This window comes from Convolutriloba macropyga, chromosome 4 (assembly GCF_964194025.1).
Source record: "Convolutriloba macropyga chromosome 4, txConMacr16.3, whole genome shotgun sequence".
Classification (NCBI taxonomy): Eukaryota; Metazoa; Xenacoelomorpha; order Acoela; family Convolutidae; genus Convolutriloba; species Convolutriloba macropyga.
In genome coordinates this window covers 2,497,911-2,515,204 of record NC_134471.1, presented here as the reverse complement: position 1 = coordinate 2,515,204, position 17,294 = coordinate 2,497,911, and the positions used below count along the sequence as shown (strand labels likewise).

At 32.8% G+C, this 17,294-nt stretch overlaps 1 protein-coding gene across 2 annotated transcripts in view; it reads left to right on the top strand.

The window, feature by feature from the left end:
* Positions 1 to 5,582: 5,582 nt before the first annotated feature.
* Positions 5,583 to 17,294, top strand: part of LOC142337409 (anaphase-promoting complex subunit 10-like) — a 273,473-nt gene continuing 261,761 nt past the window's right edge. For both annotated transcript variants that reach the window (XR_012758946.1, XM_075386588.1), the window contains exon 1: positions 5,583 to 5,594. The gene's annotated coding sequence lies outside the window, so the exon portion shown is untranslated. The remainder of the gene's footprint in view (positions 5,595 to 17,294) is intronic.

Sequence of the window (17,294 nt, the reverse complement as noted above, 5' to 3'; positions counted from 1 at the left end):
AAATTTTGCGCAAATAAAATTAAAAAATGGGTTTTGCTCCGCATATGAAATATAGAGTTCACGATATAACAGGTTCTCCAAAAAGTTGCGGAACGGTTCAACAAAATTGTTCCTCAGTTTTCATTGAAGACAATTCTCCCATTGATGTGTCTAAAAAGTCCAACGAGAAACTTTCTTGGACGATGTCACTAATTAAAACTGCCGTCAACTTTTAAAATCAGATATGGCCCTCACTGGTTAAAATTTCCGCGCCTTACGTAATACACAATATCTTTTATTGAGTTAGTTGCATTATTAATGCTTGCCAGTTGCGATTAACTGGAAAAAGGAACAAGTGCGTCTTCATCAAGAAAATGATGACAAATTGTTATAAACTTTGCAGGTCATTTGCAATGCCCGGTGGAATCTCTTTAGTTTTTGAAAGAATCGCTTACGAACAAATTAAGAGGACATTCGAAGAGAAAATTTGCAGTCAGCAATATCAATTCTGGTAGTTTTATTCAACAGTAAACTAACTGTTACTATACTGTGACAACCTATGTAAAAATTTGATGAAAAGTTGTCCCCGATAACAGTTGTTCGTGTATTGCTAACGAATTTGGTACGAATATCTTTAATTTTGATCTAATAAAAGCTCACTTGTTTTGGGTTTGCTGATAACTCTTTTATATTTTTTACTTCTTTTCTTGTGCAATAGACAGCGAAGTGTATAAATGGTAGACAATTAGTCACTTTCTCACAAATCTCAATTGTTGCAACACAAGGATACTTATATCTTGTTTTTTTATCAGTACATAAATGAACTACCTGAACATCTGATAAATAATTTTTCTTATCTACAGGTGATGCAAAAAGCATAGGACAGAATTTGGAAAAAAAGAATTTTAGTTTGATACAAATGGAGCTTTTGAAAGGTGTAGTTGTTCAAACAAAATGTAATTAAACATTGAGAATTTCAACCTTCTTGAGTTTTTTCCAAAATTAAAAAATGATACGTCGAAAGAGTGATTTGCAAAGGATGTCGCTATCAAAAACCAAAAAACAACCTAAACTAATTAATTTTTACGACCAACCGGACTTCGAACTGTCTCTTCGATATGTCATTAAAAAATCAGAAATCGAATTGTGTGCTACCAAGACGTATAGCCCATGCCATGAAAAAGAAAATCCAATGCATACAGGCGAAAACCTTAACATTCTCTGCGGTCTTCGATGTGTTTCAAACCAAGGGCTTCAGTATCATCAAACTCTGGAAAGATTACAACAATCATGTTGAAAATGTATAAATTGTTCTTCAAGTTTGAATGACAAGGAATACGTCTAGAACCTCATTCGCTATTGCTTATGCATGTTAGTTAATTTTGGATTTTCAGTAATACGATTAACACCACTTAACAAGATTATGTTTGGATTCCACTGAACAACGTTCTGAAGATGATTACTTGAATAGTTTAGCGCTATCCAAATAGTTTTTGTCCCAGTTAAACGTTCATCGTATCTATCCACCAGACATAAATCCAGATTGTTTTCAAAGAGAACTGATTTTTTTTTAGTGGAGAGTAATAAAAATTAAAATACAAAATTTAGCTTTCAAAATGAAATATTTTTGAGAAATTTTAATTATTTAAACTTGGTTTCCGCTAATCTGGGGCTACCACGCTGGTTAGAACTATGTTTGGTAGAAATTATTACTATTATTATTTTTATTATTACCAATGCATTGAACTCAAGTACAAAAATTTTAGGGCAATGGTTATGATGTAGGGCCTTGGTAGTTGGTATATATATTTAAGAAATCCTGGTTGTTGGACATAATAGGGTGCCAATCATCCAGTTATTGAAGCGTGACAATAGGTGCAACATTTTCAAGAAGAGCTAAAATGTTGGATGTTTTCACAGTTTTTGGAGATGAATTCACATGCTTTTGGAGATGAATTCACATGCTTTTGGAGAAGTTTTCATACTTCTTTATGTGGCTTTGAGCTTTCAAAACGGTATAAATTGGTCAAACTCAGCAAGCATGATGTTTCATCAGGAGCTCTTAGCTAGTTTTAGTAATCTTTAACAAAAAGATTGATTTTTGCTGCTTCTGAGCACTGAAGGAATATATGTTCTTCGTTTCTGTCCGTTTCTTTCAATTGCTTGCTAATTTTGGTTAATTTAAGGATCAAGCATAATTTATATAGTCAATATGCTCTATGAAATATTTTCATGCTAACGAAGTTGCTCTCTTTTTGTAATTTATAACAGCTTCAAATCCGGAGTGAACGCATTTTCGCTAATTTTTGTGACAATTTTTTCAGTTGTTTTCAATTTTATTGTCAAATGAAAACCGTTAAAGGCTTAAAAATGGACTAATGGATTGATTTTAACAATACAATTTGATTTTGAGGATCTGGCACCTGACTAATTGGATGATATGTCTATTTTTTTACAAATTTTAACGACTTTTTAGAAGATTTTCGGCTTCATAAACATTTTTCAGGTTTTTAGTTTTCAGGACAAATATATGTTAATAGATCACATGTAATGATTCAAATTTTTTGGTGATTTTCACATTGAAATTTTTGGCAACTTTTAAACGTTTTTTGCTGATTGTTTTTTTGAAAAATTCCTATCATTTTCAGGTTCTTTTTGCTTGAGGGGGCTATAACAATTTTTTTAAGCTTCAAAAAGGGTTTTTTTTACAGATTTTAAGCTTCCAGAAGCTACTTTGAAGCTTTTTATCTGAAAAAATTGTTTTGTACCTTTCTTGTAATTTCAAATTTTTTTCTAGTTTTTCATCATTTTTTGCCATGTATGACTCGCAAATAACACAAAATTGTTTTGCAGCCAGAAAGTTTGCCATTTTGTAGTTTTTGGAAAGATATCGTTGATTTTTGAGAAATTCGCGTCTTTGCAATTTTTATGTGCAAATGATCGGATTTCTACCGATTTCTATTTTTTAAAACTTCAATGCTTTTTTAATGACTACTACAGAAAAATTATGAGCGCATCTTGCTGTTTGGTTCTCGAATCTTTTTTGAAAATACATAGAGAGTTTTTATGAAAAAAACAAGAGTAACTTGACAATATTTTACAGTGATAACAAGAACACATTGAGATTTTAGCAAATACATGCTCTGTAAAAATGACTTCATTTCTTTGTGGTTCTGGCTTCTCCTTATCTTTCCTCTGTGAATCCCAGTTTGAGTTTTCTTTGTCTGCAATTTTTTCACCTTAACTATGGTTCTTGTTACTTCAAAAACAATTCCTTCTCCAGTTCAAATTCTTTGTTTGATGATACGCTAACAAGGAGGCTCAGTAATGTGCGTACGCACATAATGTTCTAACCCCGCTCATCGAGGTTCTTGATTCAATTGGCTACCAATTGATGAATAGATCAAAAAGTTTCAAGAGTATACATAGCTTTCAACCAACCACCAATGGAAAAAAAATGCAACGCTAGACAGCCAACGAAATTTGTTGTAATTTAAAGGATTAGTAGAAAAGACAATAATGAAACACAAGTAACGAACATTAATTTTGACCAAAACTCGATGTCTATAGTAAAAAAAATCGTAAAAAAATCAACCTTGCATCAGATGAAACCTTAACAAATTCAATTGACCTATATATCATTGGAAAAGTGAGGGAATCTGTCCTCAATGCGAGTGGTAACAAATTCACAAAACAGAGCAAAATGGTGCGAATTTCGAAAATGCGTATCTAATTTAAGAATCAATTAATTTCAAAGTATTTAATATCATTAGATTTTAACTGCATTCACAAAAATCTTCATTTGTATCTGCGTAGGAAGCAATTGAGAGCTGTAATTATGCAATGTGCGTCAGCGTAATACAACAACAAAAAAGAGGAAATTTAACAGCAAAATTAAAAGTTCAATTAAACTTTGCGCGAATAAATGGCAAAGAAATCGTTAAAAGCATAAACCTGTCACTTAGTGCAAAAATATTTTTTGGCAGCGCAATGTTTCAAAACCAATGGGAACTAACATAAATGTTATAATTTAAAAAGAAATTAAAACCCCTTAAAGAAAATTACAAGTATAAAAAAATCTCAAACATTTTACGAAATCTCTTATTAAGATTAGTAACAAGAACCAGAAACAAATGGTTGAACTATGGTGGATGGTGGTTGTGAAGATTTAATTATTGCTCACTGGAAACGATTGGGGACCTATCTTAAGAGAATAAGCAACAATCCCACCCAAAAAACGATTTAAAAAAATGAAGCTCAAAAATCCAAATATGTTTTCGAAGACAAACATTTTCAAATGTCAAAACATTCATAGGATTTCAACATAAAGAGACGAATTGACTTGCATTTCCTTAGGAAGCCAATTGGGTATGTTATTAAGGAAAATCAATCAATCATACGAGACTATATAATAACATCATGTGCAGGCTGAAGCCGAGATTTCACAAACAATAATTATAATAGGGAACTATAATTATAATATTCAATCCCCAGGCACTTTATTTCATCACATTCTTCCCACCTGAACATCACTGTTTCTTTGTTATGAAAGGACTATAAAAATGACAATAAAAATGCCAAAAAATTGAACAAAAAATTGAACAGACAAAAAATGAAAGTAAAAGGAGACAGTTAAATCAATCTTTTTTGAAAGTTAATTCGAAATTCTTTAAAACAAAAAGTTATAAACTGAAACCATTAAATAGGTTCAGTTGTACGTCCTGGCGCAACAATAGAGACCTGTAATAATCAACTATATGTCTTACAGCAACAAAAAGAAAGACAAACATAGGCAAAAATTTAAATTAATCATCTAAATTTTGCTAGAAAACAGCGTCTCAGCCCAAAAGCATAAATTATTCAATAAAAACCAATAACATAACCCGATAAAATTTTTTCCAACGCTGCTTTCCTTCTGACCTGTATATAATGGGATACTTGGGCAAGGAAACAAAATTAACTTTAAAAAATTGCAAATACGCTAAAAAAAAATTGAGATCCCGTAGTATCAAAACCGACAAACCTTTGGTTATAAAATAACCGTTACAAATATCAATTTTGAAACTAACAGGAAATCAGTATTCGCATGTTATTACCGAAACTAAGCCAAAAGTTGTGTGAATTAAGATATGATAGTAGCAAAGTGCAAAATGAAACTGACATTTTCTTAAAACCATTTTTTTCAAAGTCATAAGATACTTAAGATAACCACTCAGAGCATTTCCTGGTTCTACTTATATGTCTTAAAGAAGTCAGTTGGATTTTTCATTGGGGAGACTAAGTCCCTGCCCTACAACAAGTATAAAAATTGAAAGTAAATTTTAAGAAATCTATAAAGTTTTACGAAAACAATTGGTCAGAGCCATAAAAACCATGAGCTCAACTCTTAAACCATAATATGATTGTTGCGCTACTTTTTTTTAAAATTAGTAACTGTCAATAATTGAGCCCTGATTTGAAATTCTTTTCAGTAAAATACTACAAAAACTATAAATTTATAAATATTTTAAAAAAAAGCCGCGCTTCATTAAAATCTAATTTTTTTATAACATAAGGATCCTTGGCGAGATCAAGATCAGCCCTGATATTGCTGAACGTCAACGAACTTATTAAATTGTTCAACTTGTTGCGAAATAATTCAGATTTTTAACAAAATATTTCAGTTTATCAAAAATAAGTGCATTTTTGTATAATTAACAATTTTATGTTTGCAAAAAAAAGTGGCCAAATTACGATTTCAGAGAACTCTTATAGCCAGCGGGAGTATAAACAGCTCTCTTTTCGAGCATACGAGAAGTTGATTGTTGTTTTAAGGTGTTTAATTCCAGGAAAATTAAAGAAAGTGGGCTAAAAAAGCAAATTAAATGGTTTTTTGACGAAAAAAGTCTGAATATTGAAAAATTTAGCATAAATTCTAGTAAAAAACACACATCGAACAATTCCGATTTAACAAACCTCCTCTAGTTTTAAAGATTAAATCAATAACACTATCGTTGGAAGTTTTAACAGTATTTTAAGCAAAATTGGCGATAATTCTGTCAAAACAACGGAATATGTAAATCAAAATAACGGAAATTTGTCCTCCATAACTACCTGTAGAAAGCAAAAATCAAAAAACTGCCTAATTCCATATTCTACGCCAAACGGGTGTTCTAATGATATCACTCAAAACTCTCTACGATGATCATATCGATCAGCCAAAATTGATTGAACAAAAAAAACGCATTTGAGTATATAGTTCCTCCCCCACTAAAGTGGGTCGAACAATTCTGTAAAAATAAGTCACATGTCATATGTAATACCTTTAATCAACGCCTTATTGATTAAATTAACTATTTTAGTCGGAATTATCTGCCGTGTAAACAAATTCCAAAAAAAATATCGTACTGACATATCTCACTTTTCTTTATTAAAACCTAAATTCTTAGAAAACAAACGGTCTTGAAGTTCATCTCAGAGATTTTGTGTAGCAGGCTTAGCGGTACGAAAAATTATTGTTGATGTTTGTTCATGATAACCCCACTGGAGAGGAAAGATTTAAAACGGTCCAGTTTACAAGGGAAATATGTTCTTGCGCTTCGTTTTTTCATTAAAAAATGACCATATTTGGGCGATGTGGTGCCAGTTTTAACCGATGCATGTTAGGAAATTACCCGTTCTGACTATTATTTTTACGATTTACTAAAAACAGAATAAAATGCCGGACATAAGTTTTTATAATTTAATTTTTCCTTATTTTCCTTATATAAATTAAAATATTTTTCCTGGCAACAGTTAATTTAGTCGTCATCATTTTACAATGTAGTACGATTGTTTCAAAGCTTAGTAAATCTTTCTTTTCGTTCCATTATTGTTTCAAAGTTAATTATCAGCATTTTTTCACGAGGTTCGTAATTATCAGATTGTTTCTTCAAGTCAACATTTTAATTTTCGAATGTCCCACAAGGTAATTCTCCGAATTTTTTAATTAAAAAGTATTTTTCTCATGAACAATACCCCATCCTATGGTGACAATTATAATGTGAACAATCATTGGGAGACAAAATTGAGGGTGTGGTTTTTGGGACACATGACCCAAACTGTAAATTAATTTGTTGAATTCTTTTTGCGTCGAATGGCCCACCCCAGCCCACCTCACCCCACCTCAAGTTCATCAAATATTTTTTCATTAACTAAACGTGAACTGAATGCTTTATTTCATCATATTTCCTCTCGTTTTTTAAATTCAGTTCAAAAACAAAAAAGGAGATGAGAATGGACTACAGGCATATTAAGAAGAAAGTGACATAAACATTAAAATTGGTTGGAGTTTGAGAGTATCAGATTAATAATTATCTGTTCAATTTTATAAATGATCTATCGAAATCAGCGATGTTAACCGAAAGGTCGAAATTCGAAACTCGGACGGAAAAGAATATTTAGTACGAGCCATTAACTCCCTAAATGTCAATGTAATGAGATCAATGGCCAGGAACTCATTACGCATAATCACACATGAAAATTTTCTTTTATAACTTAATGAAGTGACGTCAATTATTATATAATACTGCGTAAGTTTTTGGGGACAGTTTTTTTCCCGCCTCAAATTTGCAGGCATATAAACTTTACACTCCTATAAGAATAAGTTCTTTTCAAATAGTAATGACTACTTATATATAGTAAAAATTACTAATATAGTAAAAATTACTTAATAATGGGGGGGGGGGGGGGGGGCTAAAATTCCGTTTTGGGAGCTATAAGCACATGCATATATATATATATATATATATATATATATATATATATATATATATATATATATATATGTGTGTGTGTGTGTGTGTGTGTGTGTCGGGGGGGGGGGGGGGTGGGGGGTTCGGGGCAGTTAATAGTCAGCACACATTTTTTCTGCATTATGAGCAAAGTATTTGACTTCTTTCTGCTGTTTCGATTTTTGAATTTTGATTTTTCAATTCAGTGACATGCAGAATTCAGTACTATTCGATTCGATGACCACTAAGGCAAAACACTAATTGACCAAATATTTTGCGAACAATTCGTTGAATTTGAGAACAATTGATTTATCATTAATATAAACAGGAAATGATCTGCACTAATTACCTGGCCTTTACCTCTTTTATTTAATGGCTCCGACTAAAGTGTATCAAAGATTAATTTGGGATATTTTCGGCAAGGTCAACAACGGACGAAATGATTACCTTACTGATTGAAAAGTGATTATAAATTTGCTTTGAGAAGAGCTGAAAGCAATTAAAGATTCAAAATTTTAGATGATATTAAAAAATAAGAAAGATCTAATTTATATTGAGTGTACAGTTCTTTTGGTGTAATTTTTGAGAGTTTTTACAAATGTTTTCTCTTTATTTAGTTTTTTGACAAGAATTCAGGGTTCTCTAAGCGTGTTCACAAAAAACTGCTCAAACTCAAAGAAGGTAAAATATTTAGTCAAGCGTAAGAATAGTTTACAGTTCTGATTCTAAAATATTAAATTTTGAAAAAGACACCACTAATGTTTTTTTTTTAATTTTGAGACAGAGATTAAGAATGTAAAAACTCGTCAAAATCTGAAGGAAAAGTTTTGTAAGAATTTTTTTTTTAAATTAACGTGAGCCATTCTTTGGAGCATAGACAATTTTTGTCATTCTTTTTGTAGATTTGTCATATTCACAAATTTTTCAACTAAAAGAAGTTCCTACAGGTGTTTTTAACTCCAATTTCTCTTTTTTATACTCCTATTTCTAAACATAAAGCTAGATCAAAAATGCAAAAATCTTAGGAAAAGCAAAATTGTCAAATAAAACGATATAACTATTATATCAACGACAACTTCTGAGACACACCAGTGAAAGAATTTAGTACAATTGTACTGAGTTATCAGTCGGCATGATTCTGCTCTTTTACAGCTTACTGATAAGTTGAGTGCTGAATCAAAAGTGATGAAAAATGAAAGAATCTCAATTTGAAACATAACAATGAAAACGGCTGATGCCCGTTTTTTATTCAACTTTACACAATTTCTGGATGTCCTATAGCTTCAAAAAAAACAGAAATTTAAAACAATTTGTTTTTAAACTAGGACATCGGGGATCCCATTTCTTTTTAAAAAATAAACTGTTCGCTAGCAATTGAAAAAATTTAGGAATAAAAATCCAACATTTTTACATGATAATCGAATAAAAATCTGCTTTGAAAACCTTGTTAATTTGCTGATTCGCTACCCATAGCTCATAAATAAGCGTTTTTGAATAGACATAACAACAAGTTTTAAGTCGAAAAACTCTTCAAATGATTTGTGGATGGTGTTGTATACACAGAAACATTTTTTCAAAACAATACACTTGAGAGTACTTAGAGGCTATGCAACCATATAAAATTAGTGATCGGTGTTTTCAAGTAAGAAATTTGGTTAATTAATTGCTTTGTTCTATATCGGAAGTTCATTTCTGGGAGGTAAGTTTTGCTCCAACACGCTTCACCATCATAAAATGGCCGCTATAAAAACAACTGGATTTATAAAAACCCGCATTAATTCAGCTGAAGTTTACTGAATTGGGCATAAGCTTTGTACGTCAAACATTTTTAAAAATGACAGTTTTTGTACAAAAAAGTTGTCGAAGGCGAATTTTTGAATTCGCAAAGTGACACAAATTCTATTTTAAAAAAATGCATCATTTGCAGGCACTTTTAAAATCAAAACACCTGAGGAACTGATGTAGTTTTTGTTATTAAGCATCCAATCATCAAAAAAAGTTCATGTAAGCATTTCCTCTTTATGGTCTAAATTTTCATACGAATATTGTTTTAAGGTAGTTTAAATTTTGCAGAATGCGCGTTCAATTACTTATTGTATTACGTTAAATATATATTACTAAATCCACTATATTTAACATGGGATAATACTGACAAAAATTTGACACAAATTACAGAAAATGATGCCTAAAGTTGGTACAAGATCGCAGTATTCAAATAGCAAATTTTCTGGCCCGAAATTGTTCACGTACAATGGTTGAAAAAATGAACCAAATTTCTCCGTTAAAACTTTTTTTGCTGTGTCTTATTTTTTTAAATTTTGAACAACGGTACATTAGAAAGTTTATTGTAATTATATCTAGCTTTAAAGAGCCAACGTCAGCATGTTTAAATATTATTTGTAACAAAATTAACAAAAAATAGTTCAAAATGAACAAAAAAGATACTATTTAAGGCTACCTTGAACGTAATTCATAAAAAATAAATAAAACATGTTGCAGTGTAGTTTCTATAATCCTATAAGAATCCGCAGTTTATATATAAAAGTCCTGAACAATTGCAAAAACATCGAAAAATTCCATGTGATATTTGCTTGCAATAGCACGGTTGCAAATTAGCCTTTGCAATTACAAGCATTTTCTATTACCTATGTTGTTGCTTTGATCTTATGTTCAGCTTCAATATCGTTGAGAAATATCATTGAGAAACAGTTTTAAAATCGTTTTACCTATTAAAGTATAATCTTAATTGTTTGAATATAAAAAATACACTCACTTGCTGATTTACATCTTTGTTGTCGAGAAAATAATGCTGATTTCACTTGCAGTTTATAATGATGTTTTCTAGAACTATTCTGTTTTTACATGTGAATTGATAACACATGATGTTGACGTTTCACTGATACCTATGATGAAATGCTAGTAAACATCACATGTCACCGAAAGTCTTTCGTATGTATCGTTAAAAGGGCGGTTATAACTGGGTATATAATTCGATCAAGATCTGTGCTTATTGCCACTGCTGTCAGATATCAATTCTAATTCAATTATTTGACTACGCGATTTGTCTCTGCGTTCCCTTTAATCAATAGGTTGTGGGCCCAGAGCTTTTATGGGATAAGTAATCAGCTCACCCCAAAAATGACACTATGTTGTTTTGTCTCAGCGTTGCATTAGAGGATTGCTGACGTTAATTGGAAGGAGAACGAGAGGGCAAGGACAGACAAGATTTGTAGTCAAGCAGTGGTCAAGTGTCAGAAGGAAAGCAGGTGGGACTGAAGCTCCAGTGTGCTCTAACTACGTTGGAGAACGAGTTTGTGTAGCTGATTGGAGGACTCCAGTTGGTGAAGAAGGAGCTTGTGTATCTGATTGGAGACTCTGTTTGTGTGGAGGAGGTTGTGTAGCTGATTAGAGGACTCTGTTTGTGGAGAGGGAGCATCTAAAGCTGATTGTGGACTCTGTTTGTGTGGAGGAGATTGTGTAGCTGATTAGAGAACTCTGTTTGTGGAGGGAGAGCATCTGTAGTTGATTGTGGACTCTGTTGTGTGGAGGAGATTGGGTAGCTGATTAGAGGACTCTGGTTGTGGAGAGGGAGCTTCTGTAGCCAATTGGTGGACTCTGTATGTGTGGCGAAGCTTGTGTTGCTGACTGGGAGACTTTGGTTGTAGACACGGAGGTTGTGAAGCTGTGGGGGTCTTTTGTGCTGGAGAAGATGTATATGTAGCCGAACTTTCTACGAGGACATCTCCTGCTTACTTAATATTGCTAAGAACAGCTCAGTTTGTACAATTGTTTTTTTTACCTTCAACTCTTATTGCGCTATCCTCACTGTGCTCTTAGTGCTATCATTCTCAATGTTCTAAAAGCATTTTTTGGATAACACAACGACACACCAATTCGTCGCTCAATAACGAGACCCCCAATAGGCAACACAATTATGTAAACGCTAAAAAAGGGGCAAGGAGTTCTGCTCTAAGTCCGAATAATTTTCACCTCAACCTATTCCAGAAGAGCAAATTCTTACGTAGAGTAGTACTAGCTTTCAAGTAAGCTACAGTAACTCAGGGTACATAGGCTAAACTAAAAAAACTTTGAGTTATAACTATGTAAAAGGGAATAAGACAAAAAGAATATAAAACTAACAAACAGGAAAAAGTTGGATTCAGGGATGAGTTCAAAATCAGAAAGAATAACTTTTAGTGGGCGTGAGGATGGTTTCGTATGTTTTGCGGAACAGTTTGAAGCTCGTGTGCACTCATTGAAATTAGGAAGAGCCACAACTGGCGATGCCACACATGAAAAATATATGCCTACTGTTAGGAATGGAGCATCAGAAGAACAAAGAGCACAAGTTGTAAATAAAGGAAGGAAAAAATCGAAGTGAGGAAAGAGACTTTATGGTACGAAATTGTGCAAAGGGTTAGATAAAAAGTCAGTTCTGTTTCTCAGACCAGATAAAAGAGATGGTACTAAAGTTTGGGATATACTTTGCGAAACCTCACTTTGCGCAATTACATGAACTAATTTCAAAATTAAAAAGCCTTAAGGAGAGATCTAGTGAAAGCATGGTGGACTATATAACAACAGCATACGACATGAATCACGACATTACAACTTGACACTGGTGAACAAAGGTGTGAGCGAAAAAAATTTATATTTCAATATTTATGAAGGTACTATCTAAAGATTAAAAGATTTTCAACACGCTGGTAAAATTTAGTAAAGAAGAGAAAAATTTAGAAGAAAATAAGCGGGACTTTATCAATTTTGGTAATGAGGATGTTCAAAAGTAGAGTGAGATCATATTCTACAATGAAGAATAAAAATGCTTCAATTGTCAAAAGGTCGGACACATAGCTAAGGATTGTCGACTTAAGAAGGCAAGTACAGAGCAAACAAGGGGGCAACCAATAAAGTGTTTTAAATGCGGTAAGCAGTGTCGGATTTCCAAGTTTTGTACAAAGCAGAAACCTGAGAAACAATTTCTTCGCCAGAGTAGAAAGTTTAGTCAAAACAATCAATCGCGGTCTCAGAATTTCGTTGAAGAACCAAAATTTTAGTATGAAGAGTACTTCTCATTCTTTCAAGCTACAAAAAAATCCTTCGTGTGAACCAGTGTTAGAGTCTGGAGCAAAAAAACATATGATTAAGGATGAGAGTTTATTTATTGAGATTGACAATGAATATACAGGGACAATAGCTAACGCAAATAGCAGCAAAAGTTCATTTGAATGACGGGGGACAATTGAGATAAGAACAGAGGACTCAGAAATGTGTGAGTGGAAAATGAGATTGTCAAATGCATTACTTGTACCTGACAACTAGAAAAATTTGGTCTCGGTGTCCAAAACTTAAAGCGGCTGATAAAAAGGTTTTGTTCGGTAAGGACTTAGTTGTAGGAACTAAAAACTGAACAATTTTCACGTTTGAGGAACATGGCAATCCTTTTTTGAAAACAAGTGAATTCAATAGATAGAGAAAACTGTAAATTAGTCAGTGGAGACGGGTTAAGTTTATGACGCAAGCGTCTAGGCCAAAATAATAGTGAAGAACATTTGAAATTAAAGGATCATGCTCTAGGACTTAGAACAAGTGAATATGAAGTAGGGAATTGTGAAAAATGTCAATTGAATAAGTCAAAGAAGCATTGCGTTCCGAATGATTCCGTAACAAGAGCCAAGGATGTCTTAAAATTAGTCCATACTGATATATTAAGGCCCATTAATCCAGAAGTTGTAGGTCGCCACCGATTTGCAATCGGATTCGTAGACAGCTTTAGCAGGTATCAGAAAGTGTACTTCTTAAATACGTGGGATGATAAAATAGAGAAAGTCCGGTAATTCTTTGCAGATATAGGAAAATCAGGAACCTTGGTGTGCGAAAGTGCGGTCGATTTCAATTCGAATGAGAATAAGCAATTATCTATAGAGCAAGGAATAAGGCTAAAGCTTTCAAAATTTTATACACCTGAAGAAATTGGTAAAGTTGAAGGTAACTGGGGAACAATGACTCTAATGGCGAGATGGCTAATTGAGGCTAAAATTGAAGCACTGTAAGTACAAAAGCCAAATTTACATTCACTTAAAAACTTTGGCTGCACTGCTTACGTTCATATTGAGAAATCATTCCGAGGGAAAATAGTTCGGACTTTACAAAAAGGTATATTCTTGGGATCATCAGATAACAGAAAAAATGTCTTATATGAGTAAAGGATTAAGAAGGCACATTCAAAGTGACAGGGTCTAGAAATTTAACTTTCGACGAACAGAAAATGTTCAAAAATAACTAGTTGAGTGCGGGGCAAACACGGTTAGAACAAGAAGCAAATCTGAATCCAGTATCATTCTTAAATGAATTGATAAACGATAATGTGATACCTAAATCGACAGAAGACGCAAGAGAGACAAAAGTTTGTACGAAGCAATGAAAACAGAGTATAATTCATTAGTTGAAAACAACGCCTGGGAACCTGTAATTAATCAGTAAATCAAACCTATTGGTAGCTGTTGGCTTTTTTGCTGTGAATTGCGGGCCTAGCGGAGAAATAGTGAGATACAAAGCAAGATTGGTAGCTAAGGGTTTTAGCCAAAAACAAGGCAGAGACTACAACAATACCTATTCACCGACAACGAGCCTCTCAGCTAAAAAGATGTTTTTAAGTTATGCACTCCGTAATGGTTCTGAGCTCTCACCAATGGATATTAAATCTGCATACTTAAATGCTGACATTGATGGAGAGATCTTTATGCAGCAACCTGAGGGTTTTAAAAAAAACAATGAGCAAGGAAATCCATTAGTCTGTAAGCTTAAAAAATTGGATTAAAACAATCTGGTAGGAATTGGTACCCAACAATAAAAAGTTTTCTTGTGGGTTTGGGTTTTGTTCCGTTTTTTCAAGATGAGTGTCTTTATAAACAAGGACAAAGGAGATATAGAGGGAATGATCTGGTTGGGTAGATGATATGGCTATATTAAGACGCTACAAAACTTTTGCGAAAACTTCAAAAACAGAATTAGTGAGAATTTCAAAATAAACAGCTATTGGGACCTGAGTTGGTTTTTAAACATTAAAATAGAATGGACAGAAGACAAAATAATGCTAAGCCAAGAAGCTTATACAGAAAAACTAATAGAGAAGTATAAAATGGGTGACTGTAGGACACTGGAAGCACCTCTAGATGTTAGCTCAACGATTTCACAACTTGAGTCGCCAAAAATTGGAAGCAAAGAATACAAAGATATGCAGTCTTGTGATTATACGGGAATAGTAGGATGTTTAAATTATTTAGCGTTGGCTGCCAGTCCAGATAGTGCACATACAACTACTATTTTGATTTCTGTTGTAGAAAATCCGAGGAACAAGCATTGGAACGTCCCAAAGGCGTGCCTACGCTCATTGAAAGGTACAAAGCCTGAAAAACTGATTTCTTGGAAGTGTGATAAATTAGATCTAAAAGTTTTTTCGGACTCTGACCGGGCTAATAATTTAGATAGCAGAAAAAATTACAAGTGGTCATTGTTTCAAGCTTGACAAAAATCAGGAGGAGTCGGCTGGGCTAGTAAATTAAAAAAGTGCTCATCAACCTCCACAGCTGAAGCTGAACTGAATGCATTAGTAAAAGCAAGCAATGAGACGGTACACTTAGCAAACCTTTTGAAGGAAGTGAACATAGATTTTGAACAACCTTTCCAAGTGTTTGTAATACTGTGAATAAACAATTTAAGGAAATATCAAATAGTTTTTAATTCGTATTCAATAACTCAGAATTTTGATTATCATCGTAGCGAGAGATGAAAACTATAGGGAAATTCCAGAGCAAACTTCAAGGAGAAGACCTTTGAATTAAGTCATCAAATTTTAATAAAACATCAAATAAAAAAATGAAACGAAAATAAAATAATAAAGTGCGCGTAATCATGCGCGTATTGCTCTTAGTAGGAATTCCGTGAACCATGGCAAGACTAAGTACTTTGCGTTGAAAGTGCTATTCATTCGGCACTTGGTCGAAAACAGAATATTAGAGCTGAAGTACTTGCCTACCGATCGCATGCCGTCAAAAACCCTAACAAAAGCTTTGGGGAGAACAAAAAATTCACTTTTCGTGATGTTCTCCTAGATTCAAACACTTATTATGATAGGAGGGCTGTTAAATATATAATTATAATTATTTGAACATGAAAACGTAAACTCACTTGCTGATTTACATCTTTGTTGTCGAGAAAACAATGCTAAAATCACGTGCAGTTTATACTTCTGTTTTTGAGAACTATTACGTTTTTACATGTGTATTGATAACATTATATGTTGACATTTGGTTGATACCTATGATAAAAATCTAGTAAACATCACATGTCACCATGTATGTATGTAATGTAAAAGGGCGGTAATAACCGGGTATATAATTCGGTCACTCTTTGTGCCTATTGCCAGTGCTGTCACACATCAATTCTAATTGAATTACTATTAGCCTTTGCAATTACAGGCATGTTTTATTACCTATGTTGTTGCTTTGATCTCATGTTCAGCTTCGATAGTTTCATATCATTGGGAAATATTTTTAAAATACTTTTACCTAGGGTGTAAAAATTGGCTTTATTTTGGGTATCATGTCACATTGGTTTATTGATTGAGTATTTTGAACTGACACCATTTTTACTGTCCATTGTTGACAATGTTGCTCCAGGTAAAGACAGCTAGAAAAATGGCTTATCACTTTATTATTTTATTTTCGTTTCATTTTTTTATTTGATGTTTTATTAAAATTTTATGACTTAATTCAAAGGTCTTCTCCTTGAAGTTTGCTCTGGATTTTCCCTATAGTTTTCATCTCTCGCTACGATGATAATCAAAATTCTGAGTTATTGAATACGAATTAAAAACTATTTGATATTTCCTTAAATTGTTTATTCACAGTATTCGCAATCTTCAAAAAAAATGTAAAGAGATGTTTTGAGTATCCCGGTACTCTTCGCTTGAGGGACATTAGTTCAACGATATCTTATGATTTCTATCACTTCTGTGACTTTTGTATCGAATTATTTAAAATTTTCTGGATATCAAAGGTTTTGCTGGAATTTAGCTTAAATTTTTCAAATTATAAAGCTTTGAACCATACATGTTTTTTGAAAAATTTCTCGCTCGAATCTTTTGAATTTTTGACAATGAGAAAAAGAGAGTCGAAGACTTCTTGAATAATATACTGGAATACCTGCAGTCGCTATAAAGGTTTCCTAAGATCTCAAGAGTTTGATGTCAACAAAAACAAAGAATTTATTTAATCTGAAAAAAATTCTAGAACTAACCGCGGATTTTAGGTAATCTTTGCTTTTGTTTTTTTTAAGATTAATGCATTAACTTGCTTGGTTATTCAAAGTTCAAGTAAAATTTTCCCCAGATTTGGTATTTTTTAATATCTATGGCATCGAAGCAACACTTTTCTCCCTACAGATTCTAAAATAATGCCGACGTAATCTTAAAAGTATGAATTTAAGCTATGGTTCAGTGCATTAACCTTTAAATGTATCTGTGCAAAAGATCTGCAAATAACATTTTCCTTAATTTCTGCT